Source organism: Taeniopygia guttata, chromosome 5 (genome assembly GCF_048771995.1).
Source record: "Taeniopygia guttata chromosome 5, bTaeGut7.mat, whole genome shotgun sequence".
NCBI classification, from domain to species: Eukaryota; Metazoa; Chordata; class Aves; order Passeriformes; family Estrildidae; genus Taeniopygia; species Taeniopygia guttata.
This window is the reverse complement of record NC_133030.1, coordinates 46,176,440-46,194,456: the sequence shown is the minus strand read 5'-3', so window position 1 is coordinate 46,194,456 and position 18,017 is coordinate 46,176,440. Positions and strand designations below refer to the sequence as shown.

At 35.4% G+C, this 18,017-nt stretch overlaps 1 long non-coding RNA gene across 1 annotated transcript in view; it reads left to right on the top strand.

The window, feature by feature from the left end:
- The window catches only part of LOC115495574 (uncharacterized), a 192,850-nt gene extending 175,818 nt beyond the window's left edge, over positions 1-17,032 (top strand). Inside the window, exon 8 of the long non-coding RNA XR_012056453.1 lies at positions 15,834-17,032. This is a non-coding gene — a long non-coding RNA (uncharacterized lncRNA). The remainder of the gene's footprint in view (positions 1-15,833) is intronic.
- Positions 17,033-18,017: the final 985 nt, after the last annotated feature.

Genomic DNA, 18,017 nt, shown 5'->3' with positions numbered 1-18,017 from the left:
TGGTAATTGCAAGTGTTTGTCATTCAACCTTGTCAAATTTATTTTTTTTTTCCAAATCCAAATCAGCTCCTATAAGAAACAAAGCTCAGACAGGATTGGTGTTTTATCATGTTGTAGGATGTTCACAAGACTGACTCAAATAATGACTCTTTCAACAAAGAGAGGAATTTAACGTTTTTCCATATATCATATGTGACTGGAGGACAAATTTTAGAAAGCATTTATGTGTTAAAGGGCTCAGAAAAACAGGCATTTCAAGAACAGCTAAGCAGGCAATAGTCCATCTAGATTTCTGTATCTAAATGTATTTCATTTTCTATTTGCATACTCTTCAGAATTGCCCAGAATTTAGGAAAAACAACATTAATAATGTAATGTAAATACATCTCTTTCTGATTTTGGCTCTGCCTAATATATTTCCAAGAGCGTGAGTGAAAGAGCAGGTCACAGTGTAAGGAGTGTTGCCCTTCGCTTTAACACAGCGATGAATTCATTGTGTTCAGATTAGTTGTGTATGGTTCCTGCTGAAACCTGTGGGAAGTTACATTGTTCTTTTCTTCTGGGGACCCTGACTGGTTTTAGGTTACAGATTAGTTGGTGCAAGTCAAGAAGAGATGGTGGGTGGGCTTGTTTATGTCGTGGGTAGGGGTATTCTCCTGTGCCTAGTGAATCACAGCAGGCTGTTACATGCCTTTCTGTCTTGTTTTTTCTCAGACAAATGTGTTCAAGAGAAGGCTAGTCACAAGAAGTTTGGACAAAAATCCAGCATGGCCAGTTTATCTCAGGGCAAGAACTATTCCTGGTCTTCTTTAATTGACTAACATAAGCAGAGCCTGTTAGTTTTAATTGTCTTACCCTGCCATTCCTACCCCCTTAAATTGGAAACATAGATGAAAAAGCAGTGAATGTATAAAATAATTTGCATCTCATTTACCTATTATTAAATTATTAAGCAAATCAGCATGTAGAAAGTTCTTTGGGAGAAGAAAAAAAGAGCCTGAATGGAGCCAATGAAGTACCCATTGTTGGACTGGAAATTTCCTTATGATCCCTAAGAAATATCACATTTGTGAAATTATATCAGTACTTGACCTTTTAGTCCTTATGCGCAGAAGGGAGAGGGAAGTTGAGAAAAGACAGAAACAGTAACTACTCTGAGCCTGTCAGTATTTTTGTGGATCTTTAATTTGCAAAGACTCTCTGACAGTACTTAAGAACGAAAACATCTCTCAGTGATGTATGTGCTGGGAAGGCGTAAGAGAAAAGTGAGGCTGAAGAACAATTCAGAACATTATAGGGAACACAGAGCAAATGAAATAAAATTATCACAATTCCTCCAGGTGCCTCTAATAAAATTAAAATTCAAATAAGGACTGAAAATTCACTATTTATTTGGAACCTGGTGCAACTTCCTGTGTCGTCTGTCCAATGATGTCTCCTGCTTTTTGACCCAAAACTGTTAGAGATTTGCAAGCTGTGGATAAATTCATGAAGGTCTTTGTCAAGACTGGATAATTGTACATCAGCTGAGATGATAAGAGCATTGCAGACCAGAAAGGCTGGGAATTGAATATCTTTATATTTTGAAAAAATATTATACATCAAATTTATATTATATGAATATACAAAATATTGTATTTGAGCTATTAATCTCCAAATTATTTAACTGACATTGGGCTATTTCTACTCAAGATAGTATTTCTAAAAAGTAGGAAAAAAATACAAGACAATCTCAGGCCATGTGCTATGCAAGAGGACAGACTAAACACTGGCCTTGAATGCTACTGCCTTCTGCTTTCAAATCTGTGAATCATCAATCTGAAATTCTTTTTAATTGACTCAGCTCATTGCAAGGGAGGATGTGGGGGTTTAGTCTGTAGTATTTGAATACTGACACAGTGCAGAAGCTATCAATAATGTTCATAGTTTACACACTTCACTATTGTGTTTCCTAGACTTAATTTAATAAACTCTGAGTTGCCATGGATTCAGAAGATAAACATACAGATTTTTCAAAATAAACTGGAACTATGACATTCATATGTCATTGCTTGTAATACACAGAATGAAAATTTATGGTCTTGCAGCTAGACAAGAATTATCAGAGTCAGATGATGCCAGAAATCTAAGGTGTGGGCAGGTGGAAGAGGAATCAAGAGGAGAGTTTCTGTGGTTCATCTATCTTCACTCAGTAAAAATTTATTTTTATAATTAAAATTCCATATAGCTTATATGAACGGGTGGAATGTCAAACTTTAAATCACTTTCTAAAGCAGCTAAAGAATTCAGTACTTAGACTGTAATTTGTGAAATGGTTGTTCAATGTCATTCAAGTAGAAACTAAGGAGGGTGTGTTTAGACTGATGTGTATCATTTTTCTTATCCACATATGGATAAGCATTTTATTTTACATTGAAATATCCCATTGAAAGGATAATCACTATAATTTTTCAGGCAAGTCCAGTACACTGGGAAATGTCTTATTTAGCAAAGAGAGGGGTCAGCATAGAGACTTTAATTTTTTTTAGTACTTCATCGTGGGTGTATTTCATTGCTTTTCAGAGAACATTTCTTGAAATACCAAGACAGGTGCCATAAAATGCCTCATATTTTGTGGAAAACCCCTCACCCATAAAAACCCTGCTATGCATGTTAAATCTTAATAGCTGGAATATATGATATTAACACACCACAAGCTACATTGCAGCAACATTATGAAACTGAAACTTATACCTAGAAAAAGTCAGGATATTCAGTGTAAGTGATTTAATTTGAGCTTTGCATCTTTTCACACTGTCTGAGTGACATGACACTGTGAAATCGATTTGTAATGTTGAATATTTGAAGGCTGAGACCACAGTGTAAGTGAAAGCAGGCAAAGAAAGCAAAGGCATCACCAACTGATTGCTAACTAGAAGGAATGCAGGAGAATTAAAAACATATCTTTTTCTCAAAACTATCTTTATAGATTAATAGAAGGTAAATTAATTAAAGGGTTAACATTGCCAGGAACAGGGAACACCAAGCATAATTCTCCTGTTCTACATATACTGTTGATAGTTTCCAGTGATCCTGAAAGTACAGTTGCCTAGAGAAAGAGATTACTTATTTTTTTGGCATTAGTTTTATTCAAAGCTTTTATACTCTAGAGAAAACCAGTAAAATGAATAAAATCCCTAATTGTTGGGACCATGTGCACTTGCAGGTGATGAGGTAGGAGTTATCATTTACTATGAAGTACAGTTATAAGAACAATTTAAACAAATGCAACTACAGCACTTTAATTCACTAAAGTTAATTAGCCAGACATTTCTACCTCGTCCCTTCTAACTCTTCATCACAGATAGATCAAATTCCATATAATTCTATATACTGCTGAGATACAATCCTTCTCTGGATTGTTCAACAAAGGCACATGCTTCCAAGATGTGCATTTATTAAGTAGGTCTATCATAACCACTTACATTTCATAGTAAAATGGACAGTAGTAAGATGTGGGAATGGTGTGTTTTGATGTGGGCAGTGTTAAGAGAAAACACAAACAAGAACAGTTCAATACGTAACAGACATACAAATAAATTGTAGGCTCAGTGTTAGACACCATTTCATAAGGTTAAAGTTTAAGGAGCTTTAAGTAGTGTCCCTAGAATAGCAGCAGCAATTTTATCTGTTCAGCAATAGTCAAAAATATTCATCAATGCTTTAAAGAATGATTAGTTGAGGAGCTTTCAGTGATACAGACAAAGTCTTTGGTTCTCTTATGATTTTTAGTCTGATTAGTGAATGTTTTTCAGAGATTATTTATTTTAACTATTAGCTAAAATCTCTGTCTTGATGATTTAAATAATAAAGGTACAAGAGCCATGAAGCTGTCAAGACATTTATATTTCTTGCTAACAGCACCTTTGCCCAGCTACTTTGTCTTGTGAATAATCAGTTGAAATATATCCACTTGCAATGTCTCAACAATATTTTCATGGCCCTTTCAAATCTATTTTTACATTGTATATTTCTTTTCATAATCCACCATTTTTTCTCATTTCCAATCCCTTCCAGTCATTAAGTGACTTAATGACTGAAGACCTTGGTGAGAGGTCTTCTACAAATAAAAATACATAGATTCTTTCCCAATCTTCACAGATTTCAGTATTCCAACTCCCTTTCTACAAGGAGTCTAGGATCAAATTTGAAGTTGAGGGAAAAAAAAGGGCATTGCAAATACTTGGAAAAGACTAGGTACGTGACTTTCATAGATGAAGACTACACACTGTGCTTTGGATAAGCCCTTTTTCTTGCTTTCTCCATCCAAATTGTTTGCCCAATCATTCTTTAAAGTGAGTTCAGTTAAACTAGTTAGCTGAATCAGGATCTACTTCTAGTAGTGATTTATGTTTCAGCACCATGTGGGTTTTTATGACCGAGTTATTGCCCCTGATGGGAATAGTGCAGGTTTTTACAATGGAAATAGTGACAGGCAGACCCTTAGCCATTGTAATGTTAGTAGTGAGACTGTGCAAATACAAAGGAGCTCTTGAGGGAATTGCAATTACATTATATATATATTTTTTTTGTTGTCGTTGTATCGCACCTCTCACTGCGATACCCAGAGCGGTGGCATGCTGGGCGGCGAAGGAAGAGAACGGGCGGCTGCTCCCCCTATGAAGCTCTGCAGTCCCAGTTGGTGGTGCGGGGACAGACAGAGGCAACACGGGACTTGGGGGTGAACAGGGCGGAGTTATTCAGTGAGCCCTAAGACCTCCTTGGGAGGGGGAACAAAGGTTTTATACAAGAACTCAGGAGGCGGGGTATAGGAACAGCAACCAACAAGGGAATAGCAGGGGAGGAGTTTAGGGCAGGACTAACATATCACAAACCTATCAGGGAAAACAGGGGAGTGGAATAACACAAAGTAACCAATAGGGTGTTGAGCCTCACTAAATAGACAGGGAATGCTCTGGAAGCAGGGGAGGGGACTAGGAGGAATGACAGGGAATGTTCCCGGGAAAGGGGCAGGGAAAGGGAGGATTGACATCTTGGAGAGGAGGGGGTTAGGGATGAGCTAGGGAAGATTGACAACTGGGGAGAGGGGGAGATTTGGGGGCGGGGGGGGCTATGAACAGGCACTAAACAAATATCAAATTAAATAAAAAACACACCACCACAATTTTTTTCCTGATTAAAACCTGATATCCATGTTTTAATGAGGAAGCCTGAGAGCATATAAATCCTTTTGCCAACAGGCTTATAAATAGTCTGGATTATTGAGACTTATTCTGACATTAACGGCGGAAGATGCCTCAAGTATTAAGATAAATTGGGTTTTTTGGAGTAATGAACAACTGACTTAAAAAAGGGTAAATGGCTGAGGCCAGGACCAAAAGTAAAAATCAATTAAAGTTTAAAGAAAGAATGACCAAAATCATATCAAGTTTCAAAGCCATCAAAAATGAGGCTTCCATCTCAAGACAAAGCCTGTTCATGTTAGAAAAAATACCAACTTCAGAATTAAGAAACTCAGATTCATATAGATCTAATTAATTTTATAATTAATCTAATTAATATAGATAATTATTAATGATTTAAAATTAGAAAGCACAATTACCTTGACTTCTAAAGACTTCACAAGTTGTCTGAATTCAGGTGACTAGATGCATTTTTGTAGGAGGAACCTAAAGAATAACAAATACTTCTGGTTCAGAGTATAAGCTACAGAATTTTTGAAAAATCTCATATGAACTTTAAAGAGATAATAAAATGGAAACCATTATATGATAATAAAATGGAAATCATTATATTATAATGAAAATCTGCAATAATGTTCATTGAGACATAGGAATATTGAGGAACATATTATTTCTTGCAGGTATCAGAGGAAGCCTATATGATTTCTATAATTATATAGAAATCCTTAGTTACCTATTCACTCTCTTATAGATAGACCTAATATGTGTTAGAACTTTCCAACTAATGCACTTTTTCCTTCCAGCTAGGCAATGAGAGCAGTGGGGCTGGAGAAAGTTACCCGTTCTCTGATTCAGCCGGGTCCTTGAACAGGGCTTCCATCTCCTGGTGCAGGCACTTCTGTACTTTTCAGCCAATGGCTCTGCACAAGCACAGAATACAAATGCCTTCTTTCAAGTCACATATAGAAATTTTATTCTCAGTTTTCAAGGGCCTTAGGGCTCCCATAGAACCTGCCTGCCTCACAGGATCCTTACCCAGGCACCTTCTATCCTGGATCTGTTATCTCCATGTTAGCTCAGGCCTGAATACCCAGGGTAGCCTGGGCAGTGTCATAGGTCAGCCTGAGTCTAGTCCTACTTCTGCTGCTATAGCTTACTGACAGGTTTTCCTGGATGGACTCTGAGCCTACATACTAACTTTGTTGTCTGTAGTTCCACCTATCCTGCGGTGATCCTTGGGTCCTTTTCTTGTCTTGACTTGTGGGATAGCCACCTTCTTACTCCTCTGCAACAGCAGCTTTCATTGTCTTTCCTTTTCCCCTCTTATTTTGCTTCATATTTATATCATGGCTGATCCAGCTTGGAGCTGAGCACTTATTTTTCACTTAACAATGTGAAGTCTTTAGTCTACAGTTTAATGGGAGGCCAAAGGGCTGCTAATAGTACTTGAAGTCAGTAGTTCAGAAGTCAAGTGTTTTTAGACTGCCATCTGGGTTTCAGAGAGTAAGAAAATTCAAGAAATTCTACCTACTTTCTCCCTTCACCTTTACAGGTCAGACTGCAATGTTATAATAATAGTACTACTTGCTTTTAACCTAAGCTCCTTCAACTGAGGCATACAACTTAGTCCATTTCTCTAGAGAGGCTTAGATTTGAAGGTGATTTGCTTAAAGTCATAGATCAACAGAACTGAAAAGGAAGTTGTTATGCTCAGTACAGCCCACATTATGTAACCCTCAGTTTGTGCTCAAACTTCCAACTATGCTCCAGTGTTCAGTCAGAACATCAGACTGGAAATCTTTTGTCTTTCCTGCTCAGCCTTCATCTATACTTGTGGGAAAGAAGAAAATTCTTTCAAAGGACAGATCTGAAGGCTCAGGTTTCTTACTTTTGGCAAAATATGAAGCATTTTCTCTGATCTCAGAAACATTAAAGCTGTAAATTCTAGAATACTCCCCTGTAATCAAGAGTACAAGACTTACACAGTCTGTCATGTAGCACAGAAAGTGGATTTAGAAGTACTCCTCATAAAGACAGGAGTGTACAGCGGTCAGGGGACAACTTTGGGACCTGTTCATTAATGTTTGTGTTATCCTTCAAGAAAAGGCTGCAAAGGCAGAGATGCTACTACTCTGACTATCTGTAATTGACAAAGGTTCACCTGGAGGAAAATAGTAAAATGCAACAAAGAGGCAAACTAAAATAGGTCTTTCCACTTCTTCTTCTTTCTGCTGTGAGGTCTCAATAGGAAGATGAACAGAATTAATTGAATTAGTTTATGTAATTTTTGAGATTATTTATTTTTAATCTCAAAGTAGTGATTAATTTCAGTTACTTTCTTTGCAAAGGAAGTATGCACTGGAATTAAACATGGAGACTAACATTTATGACCAGCATGGAAAGACCAGCATGGCTTGGTTTAATGACTGAATGGCAGATTCTTCTATTTATAGATTGTCTCTTGTCTTGCCCTGAAGTCTTGAATCATAATCATAGAATTGGTTAGATCAGAAATGACCTTTAAATTCATCAAGTGCAACCATTAACCCAACACTGCCAAATCCACCACTAAACCATGTCCCCATGTGTTACACCTGCATGTCTTTTATGGAAAGCATCACCTTCAGGGATGGTGGCCCCCACCACTTTCCAGGGAAGCCCTTTCCAATGCTTGAGAACACTTAAAGTGAAGAAATTTTTCCCAATATAAAATCTAAATGTCCTGAAGTGCAATTTCGATACTTTTTCCCCTCAGCTTATTACTTGTTTCCTAGGAAAAGAAACTGACCCACATATCATTAAAATCTCCTTTCAGTTATTTGTAGAGAACTGTAAGGTCTCCCCTAAGACTTCCAGCTAAACTACAGCTTCCTCAAATGTTAATTACAATACTTGTTCTTTAGATTCTTCATTAGCTTCATTGCCCTTCCTGGACACACTCCAGTACCTCAGTGTCTTTCTTGTAAGAAGAACCCCCAAAATGAGCATATTATTCAAGGTGTGACCTCACCAATGCCAAGTTCAGGGGGTCAATCACTCTTCCTTGCCACAGGATTTCTGATACGAGTAGAAGGCCATTGTCCTTCTTGGCCACCTGGACACACTTCCAGCTTGGAGTCAGGTGATCAGTTGTTGAAAGGAATCATACAATTTGTTGTTGCTACCATACCTTTTTTCTTCTAAAACTGTAAATTCAGGGGAAATACTAAAATAAGCCCTATATATATTGAAGAAAATTGATTTCCAAATTTTGAATGTCAAATTTGAAAAGAGGGAAGGAGAAAACTAGAGAAGGGTGGCAGTAGGGTTCTTTCCATTCTTTTTATGTGCAAAAGTTAATAGGCTTAAAATCTTCCTTTGCAGATATGAAACCTGCTTGACATGCTGTTATTATAAAAAAAATCATAGCTGAAGAGACTGTTACCTAGGGAAATTTACATATGTAAATTAGCATAACTTGAACATGTCGTTGCTGGAGCTTTCTGCTTTCCTTGGTAGTTATCAAGTGTAACAGTTATCTGTGTACCAATTTACACAATTTTCTCTGTGGTTCTCATTTTATGATGGTTTATTAATTTACTAACTAGTCACTCAGAGTCCCAGAGTACTTTGGCTGTATGGCGTTGGCTGGATCCCATAAACTATTATGCCTATAACATTAGTTTTAAGTAGAGCTCTTATTTTAAATTAAAAGATTTATATTTTCTGTTTGGGTAAGATTATATAGCTGTGACATACAAAGCATTTTAAAATATCATTATAAAATGAAATTAAGTAAAATTAATTTAAATTAATTAAATAAATTAGTTTAACAATGGTACTATGCAGGCATGTGTTGTTTTAGTGATCCCATATATTTCTATACAAGTTAGTTTGGGTTCTTTTTTAATTCTTGGGGGATTTGGTTTGGTTTGGTTTACTTTGGTTTGGTTTTCTTTTTCTTTGTTTGTTTTGGGGGGTTGTTTGCTTGGGTTTTTGTTGTTATTGTTTTTGTTTTGGGCTTTTTGTTTTGTTTTTTGTTTTATTCTCTAATAACTAATATAAGTATGGCAATTCCTCTAGATTTTTATCAGAGTTTAAATCAAAGACAGTATAGATAAGGTAAAGCAAGAACCAGTCTTGGTTTAAGATGGGAATTATCTTTCTTCCAGATATAAATAAGTCATTTCTTGCTGTGTTTGTTTGTCCATTCTTTCAGAGATTGAAGCATTCTCAGTCAGGGATTTTCTGATACCACTAAAACCACCTCAGGACATGTGAAAGACTGCATCGATAAACATCTTATGGAGTCAGACTATGAACCATAGCATTGGTAACTGTGGTAGGAATTTTAGAGTCTGACTTGAACAAATGACAAGAGAACTTGTTTGTTGGGCCAAATGATCTTTTAGCGAAAAGGAAAGGAATCACTGGAGTGAAATTCAGAGCGGCAAGCTTTGATAGCTGTTTCAAGAGCTAACCACAATTTGAACTACTCATTCTATTGATCAATTCCCTGATCATCAAAATGTGCTCATAAGCAAAATCATTATTTTGCTGCATGAACTTTACTGTGGGGAAGAATAAGGAGCTGTCCCACATGATATAAAGCAATGTGTGTATGTATGTATGTATTTATACTGAACGAATAGGGACATTCTCAACAGATTTACAGCATTGGTCTATGCCACGTGCAATTCCCTCTAAAATGAACTTTCTTAAGGTGTAATTTCCTTCTGACAACAATGAATTCAGTGTGCATGGAAGGTAGATTCAAATCGTCACCCAGTGAATTGTTTGAAATTGTCAGCTAGATATATTGCAGTTGTTACCACATGTGAATATATATTGCTAAATTCTTACATGGTCAAAGCCCTTCAGTTTCACTATGTTTTTGTATGAGAATATTATAATAATGATACAAAAAGTGTGAAAAAATTGAGTTAGCTCCTGCCCTCCCATTGAAATGAAAAGCAAAGTTTTGAAAATGAATAAACTGGTCTTAAACAGCTAGGGGAGAGGATTGCCTAGAAGAAGATGACTTCCTTCCACATCCCATGGCGCCAAAAGGCTACATTAGTTTCACATTGAAGCCATTTGAGTCAATTGCATTTCCAGACTTTAACATCCCATGGAATTGCCTTGTCATTGTGACAACCAAGAGAAAATAGGATAGGAAAAGGGAGGAAATTGCAAAGCTGAGAGGAAATTAGATCAACTTTGCTTGTCAGAACTATAACTCGTTGCACCCTGGATCAATTACCAACATTAACTGGGGTTGCTTCTCAACAGATTAAGCCAGATTCTTTGGAGGTGAAGCAGGAGTTGGAAACCAGGGCTACACCGACTGATCCAGCTCCCAAACTATCAAGTCTTTCTTTCTGTGATTCTGTTATTCAGTGAATACTTTACAGAATAATAATAAAAAAATAAGTCTTCTTGAAGGGAAATAAAGAGAATTGTGCATCAGGACAGATAATAATCAGGAGATGTGCACACAGCTCTGAGAGATGAGAGATATATTCAATAAAAATGCCATTTTTAAATAACATTCTTATATCTTGTTCAATGTTCTGTATGATTGACTATTGGCTACAAAAAATTTCTTTCTTCCTGGGGTATTTGACTCAATCAGAGAAAACCTGTCATGTATGTCTTCAAAGTTAAGCTTCCTGGAAGTACTCAGTAAACCTAAATATATCTTCATTGAAAGAGTCTTTTCCAAAATGCCTGATAAGTCTGGTGCTAAATTGCTTAGGCTTATCAAGACTTAGGTAATTTAAACATAGCAGTGATTACAAATGTAAACTCCTAGGAAGAAACCTTATGAAGTTATTTGGTAATTAAGTTGGGGATTTCAAGTATTTCTTCAATCTAAATATGGACTTATTTGCTTAAGAGGTGGTTAGGACCTCTTTGTCCATCTAATCTTTTCTCACTGCTGCACTGACATCAATAAGACCCATTCACAACAGTTACTCAATATAACTATCATTAATTTCAGTAGAAGTGTAGTGAAGGAATTAAGTATTTTCCATTAGAGGAATATTCTCAAGCATTATTGTGACATTTTCAAATGCAGTATGTACTTAAAAATATTCTGAAAACGACTGAATATAGGTGTTTTTAGATTTTGGATTGATTTATATTATTTTGATGTTATTTTATGTGAATTTCTCCTTCAAGCAATTAATATTTTGTGGTTTTCTCTAATTTCAATTATTTCTAATTTCATTTACCTAATTTCAGTGATGCTTTAAGTCTTTGCTGTATACTTGTTTTAATAAACACTTTAGAAGACTGATAGTTTCCAAAATATTTGATGTCTATTATTCAAAATAGAATTTACTGCTGTTGTGCTTCCTAACTATTTCCATTTAATTTATACAGACTTTCTAGAGAACAAGTTGTAGCTATTTTAATTATGAAGAAAATGGTTTTTAGTATTTCTTGTATGAATATTGATGAAAATAACTTGTAATTAAAACATACAAATGGTCCCTTTAGAAGGGTATACACCATCATTTAATCATACCTACAAAAATTCCTCAAAACACCATGAAGATTAGCTAGCAAAGATTGAATGTCATATATTTTCAATCATTAAGTAACACAGAAAAGAACTCAAAGTAGCTCAGTAATGACAACTGTAAAAATGTCAAAAAAATCTCTGATTTTTCATTCTTTAATGATAAAAAATGCAAATGTCCTTAGCTTACTGGTATTTTGCATATTATTTTTTGCTATTATATTATGTATTTTTGTCTGGCAACAGACATGCCAAGCAAGTTGATGCTTTTTTGGTGTTACAAAAGCAAGTGAAATCACCTTTAATTTTTGCCTAACATGTCATTGGCTACAATATCGTTTCTAGTAAAAGTGTGTGTTGTTTTTCCTTATAGTTCTGTTTCTATTGTGTGCTTTCCAAACTCCAGAAATGGGCTTACTCTGTTTCCTGTAGAACTATGCTAGCCCAGATTAAGAACACAAGAAAGATTAGATTTAGATATATCCTTCTCAGTTGCCATCCTGTTGTTCTCCAGCGAACAGGGTCATAACTGATTCTACAAAAATGATGGGAAAGTTCAAGCATATTTTCAGAAAGCACTTAGGGCAGCCTACTCTATTGACAGATTTTCACTGGACATCATATAAATAGTCTCCTGCAATCAGAACTATACTTGGCTGCTAGTTCTACTGCAGGAAAACAAACAAACAAACAAACAAAAACAAACAAAAAAACAACTAATGTCATAAAGTGTCAAAGAAAGTAAATGACAAATCACAGCTGAGATTTTTTTAATCTGATAAAATAACTGCCCAGATGAATGGGAGGAAGTATAGATGTACTGTTTTAAACAATATTCATTTTTAAACAGCAAATAAAGTTCTAGTGGCACCAGTTATATGTTAACTTGACATCTTACAACAGTGGATATTTGCTTAAGTAGATTTTATTAGTTGCCGCTAAAGATTTCAGATTTTTTATTTAAGCGTGGTCTGGATAATACAGAGTACAGAAGGGGAAAAAACAATTTAAAACTTGGGACTATGAGCCAGTGTCAGCTTTCATTTTCTTCATCTGTTTTTTGTTGGTTTTCTCCATCACCTTATTTTCTTTCCAAGATTGCAGATTGCTTATATTGAAGAATAAGTCATGGCTTGCATGATATCCTTCAGTATCTCTCCAGGTGCTCACAAAATAATTGCACAGGTCAGCACTCATTATTCCTTGTTGCTCTAATAGTAATAGTAATAATAATTATAATAATGACATTAAGCCAGAGAGTGAGGCACATGATGTTAGTTTTTGATGGGTGCTATCCTCCATATGATCATCCAGAGATCTTACTAACTTATTTCAATTAACAAGTCAAGCATAAATTTGAAGTATTGCCAAGGCAGAGACAGAGAAAATGCAAAATCAAAGTTTTCTTTCTTAGGTGGGATTAGATCGAGACGATAATGAAGCTGCCAAAGTAATCTGAGTGCTGCAGTCAGAAGAGGTGATGCCCTTCCTGGCTGACTGATTTTCTATTGGTAGCCTGTCATAATTTATAAAACATAATCCATACAGCTATGAGAACAAAAGAAAGTCTGGAGGGGCCAAAATAGATAAGAGAACACAGGAAGACCTCTGCTAAGTTTGAATACTGTTGTGGGGTCGTTCAACACCACTGGGTTTTGGATGTCTCAAATTCTTTCATAACTTAAGCAAGTCTGATTTATTTAAGGAAGAAGTAGGGGACTAATGAGGTTGTACTAACTACAATGGTTAAGTGCTGTTAGTTATATCTGGAAATGCCACATCCTCTGCAAAACCATAGAACAACAATTTTTTTTTTTTTTTTTCTGATAAAATAGCAAAGTACACAAGAGCATTTCAGATTTTTGTCTGTTTTTTATCATGGTTTTCCCATACTCATTAGCACTATTCTGTTCTGGGGATTTAAGGCGAAGTAAATAAGTGGAGTGAGATGCTCTTGCCTTTTCTTTCTAAGTATACATGTGATACTACATAAAATACTATGAGAGACAACCTTCCTTTTAGAAACTTTTGGTCATGTTAATGATTTGTCTGTGTTTTACATGGGTAGTAAAAAATATTGTACGGGAAAAAATACAAATATAAATAGATTTTTTTGCTTAGATCCACTGTAAATTTTCTCCAATGCTAGACAAATTTTTGTGATGTCAGCTGAAATCAGTGAAGCTGAAAGCACAATTTCCCTTGTACTCAGCTACACTGCCACTAACCTGGCAAGCCTGAATTGCACATCTTGTCCTCATGTGACTCATATTTTCTGTTGTTTTTATGTTTTTTTCTGGTTGGCAGAGAAATGTGTTGCTTAATAGATAACAAATAATCAATAATATGACTTGTGCATTTCTTTGAGGGAGAAATCAGTTTTTAGGAGGAGAGGAGGGGAGAATTTTGTTATCATTTTTTGTCTCTATTAATTTTTATATATTCTAGACATTTTGCTCTGCAAAGGGAAAATAACACACCAACAAATCTTTAAAACTTGTGTTCCTGGAACTTTTTCGTACGGTCCTAAATTTATGTCTGATATGCTCTATATTTATGGCAAAATTAATACTATTTAAAGCAGTAAAATGTTGAAAAAAGAGATAATGTACAATGGGTCTTTGGGTTAGAACTATACTAAAACCATAACTTACTGTTACTAGCAATACACTCTCCAGGAAAAATTCTTGACCTATGTAATATGGATTTTTACTTCAGAGAATCTAATGTTTTGTTTTTTTACTTAAATTAATATCTCTTATGACCTTAAAAATAAGCTATAAGTAATTCTCAATCCAGACATGCAACTGCTAGTAAAAAATGTGTGCATATTACACACCTGTCAGATAAGCTGTCATCTAGGACCTCCTAAATTTATAATAAAATACTGGTGTTCTATACATTAGTCTAATATTAATAGACTGTGGAATTTTGGACAAACCCCTTCGCTACTTGTGCGTTGTTTTCACAGCCAACCTTTGCTTTTGGTCTCTAAATAGAGAGAATTTCTGATGTGGGGACGGCCAATTATTTCCTTTCTATAGAATCTAGCAAACCCAAATATATGCAGAAGAATTAACTGAGACTGGATATAATTTTAGAAAGAATCTCAGTTCTAAGCAGATATAAGTTTGGGCCATATTTAGTCATAAGTATATGACTAGATATATACGTATTTATATATATATAAAATATGTATATGTACATTAGGTATATGTTTTATCTTGATTGTTCTCAAAAGTTTACAAGACAGTTATTACTGCTTTTTCAGTTTTATTCTGCCCCATGATTTACAGAGAAGTAAATAGCCAATGTTTTAGAGCTCTTTCAATGCTGCTAGATAGTGAGAAGGTAGGTGTCTACTGAACATCTCATTAACTGTTTGCTTTTTAAATGTTTTAACTGGGTACTGGCATGTGGAACCTGAAAGAGTCATCTTAGAAATAGGAACAGTATAAAAAGGCACATTGTTTAGAAGGATATAAAAATTGCTATACACCTATTTATATAGTTCTCCTACCATCAACTTTTAACTGGACATCCTCAGCATACTGAAGGAATTTCAGGATGCCTACATAAACATGTGGAACTTGCTAAAAGGGGTCTTTCAGTTGTGGAAAATCTATCAAATATCCACTAAAATCAGCTTGAATCTACTGCACCCAATAAAACAAATGCAAAACTTTCTCTTTTTATTCCGCAGCTTTTTTTGAAATTCAAGTTCACAGAGACACATCAGGAGCCAACATTGAAAACAGCAATAATAAAATAAACCCAAGTAGTTAACAGAAGGTTTACATCTTAAATACACATTTGGAAGACAGGAAAAAGCTAGGCCAAGGATTTGCTTCCATCAGGAAGAGTTCGAAGGAAGCCATTGATCAGTGACTGTGTCATAGAAGAAGAATGTAGATGTGCACAGAATTTTTTCAAAAATGGCATATTAAGTTGAAATATATTTTCAATGACCTTTTTCTTCAAAGAAAGTGACAAATTTGTTGTGCTTCTTTCTATAAGATTTTAGAAATCTTCGCACAAGAGGAGCTTTGGACTCATGATTCCAAGTCACATTTGAGTCTTCTTTGCATACAAATACAAGAGAGAGAAAACTGACACCCATTTTCTTTGTGTTTTCTTTTCAGTTCAATCATAATGAGAAACAAAGGCTTCATAATGCTCTGTCATAAGGAAATGCTGAACTTGGAAAGATTTTTTTGGCTTTACCACAACTTCATCTGAGGATGAGTACAAAGAGTGGCTGGTGACACCAGAACATCATCTAATTCAGTGATAATGTTCTCTTTTCACATTGTTTTCTTTCCCATGTTGTCAAGGTAAGACTTTTCCAGGAGATTTTTTTTACTCAGTCATTTATCTTTTCTTTGCAGCAAGACAGTTGAGTGACAGCATTATTTAGACGTGTGACAAGATGGCATGTGGTATTACCAGTGTCTTGCTAACACAGAAGTAGTCCATAATGTCTTGCAATTTCTTCCACAAGGCTGTGCAGTGTACTGAGTAAGAGAATAAGAAGAAAAAGGAGAACAGAAAGCTTAATTTGGTTCCAGAAAGACAATTTTTTAAGCAAAGAAGAAAGTTCCTTAAATTCTCAGAAAAAAAAAAAAATAGAGCACTCACTCTCAGGAAGACTGCAGTCAAAATTATATTTGAGATAGTAGATAGAACTTCATACATATTTTGCTTTAGGATAAACTAAATTTAATTAACACAGTTACCTATATAGCATGTACATATGCATGTGTGGCCATGCATTTACACTTACTGGTTCTTTATTTCTCCCTTCCTATTAAAGTAGACTGTTACTGCAGGAATTTGCTCAATGAAATGTTAAAAATAGTAGATATAAGCACTGCAAGATGTTTCCTAGCTCTTCTCAATATTTAAAAATTGTAGTATCTTCTTAATGATATTTAACTTTACCTATTATTCAATACTCATCTTTCAGGTTTCACCTCAGTATTTACTAAAGGTGTTTATTTCAGCACGCTTTTCAGTTTATGGAGAAATCTCAGCAGAAAATTTTCCTTTATACATTTTACATTTTTCAGTGACTATTTGATAAAATCTTTCATTCTTTTTTAAAATGGATATGCCATTTGCAGTGTTTCTATCTGAAAAAAAAAAAAAAGAAAAAAGAAAAAAAGTCCAAATTATAAGATATTTTCCCTCTATAAGCTTTGATTGGCAGACCTGGTAGGTTCCCTCTGTTTATCTTAAGAGCTCAAACAGGAGCATGTGCTTCTCATTTGCAGTAACATAGAGTAGTAAGAGTGCTCATTTCTACAATGAAAAGGCAAAAAATAAAAAGTATTCAAAACTGAGACACTGAAAATTCAAATAATTGTAGGAGGTTTTCTGAATCACAGAAGGGAAAATATGTAACAGAGGATTTAAAATTGGATCCATTGATTAAATATATGGCAAACAAGATTCTCCTGTAAAAAAATGTTGACTTGTTAATCTCTCTTGCTATCAGAATGCTGAGGAGGCTGAAGAAAGGCCAGGTTTTCTTTAATTCCCAGCCTCCTCAGGGAAATGCTCTCAAAGTGTTTATTAAGCTGTGTGGGTAACAGCATTTAATAAACTGTTTTCAAACCTTAAAGCTGTTTGCCTATCTGTGACTGAAAAGGGGAGAGATAAGTAGTCTTTCCTCTCATTTTAATGGCTTTATGGAAGGAAATTCCTTGTTACAGGTTTCAACAGGGACACTGCTGAAATGTGTCACTGTTCATCAAACCCGGGTTAGGGTGTATGGGCTGTGGTTACCACACTCTCACAGTCCTGGAATATTGTTGCAACAATTAAGAAAAAAATTCATTTCACTGGAAGCACAGGACAGGGTAAGCTGTCTATATCTTATTACTTCCACTGTTCCCCTTTCACTTGCAGCCTTTGGTCTCTGTGCCAGGGCTTCCAGTGATGTACTACTTATGCTTTCTGGTTTTCTAGTGTGCTGCTTATGTGATGTGAGCACTGGCTTGCTAGTAGTTGGTTCAGAAGCTGTAGCGTTCATTTATTTCCTGCAAACTAACAAATAGTTAATAACTGCTAGCTGATGCCATCTGGACTGACTTTAGATCAGTGTCATAAAGAAGGTTACCTATTCTACAGTGACATTTCCAAATGATTCAGGATAAGGCAGAAGTCAGGACAGAAAGTTAAAAATTATCAGATGTGCAATAAGTAAGTAGTAACACAACACTCGTGATGATGACATTAATATAGGGATTCAGTATTTGAGCTGAGTTTTAATCTTATGTGAAAACTAATTTGGCCACTGAGATAAGTTGTCACAGCAACACTGA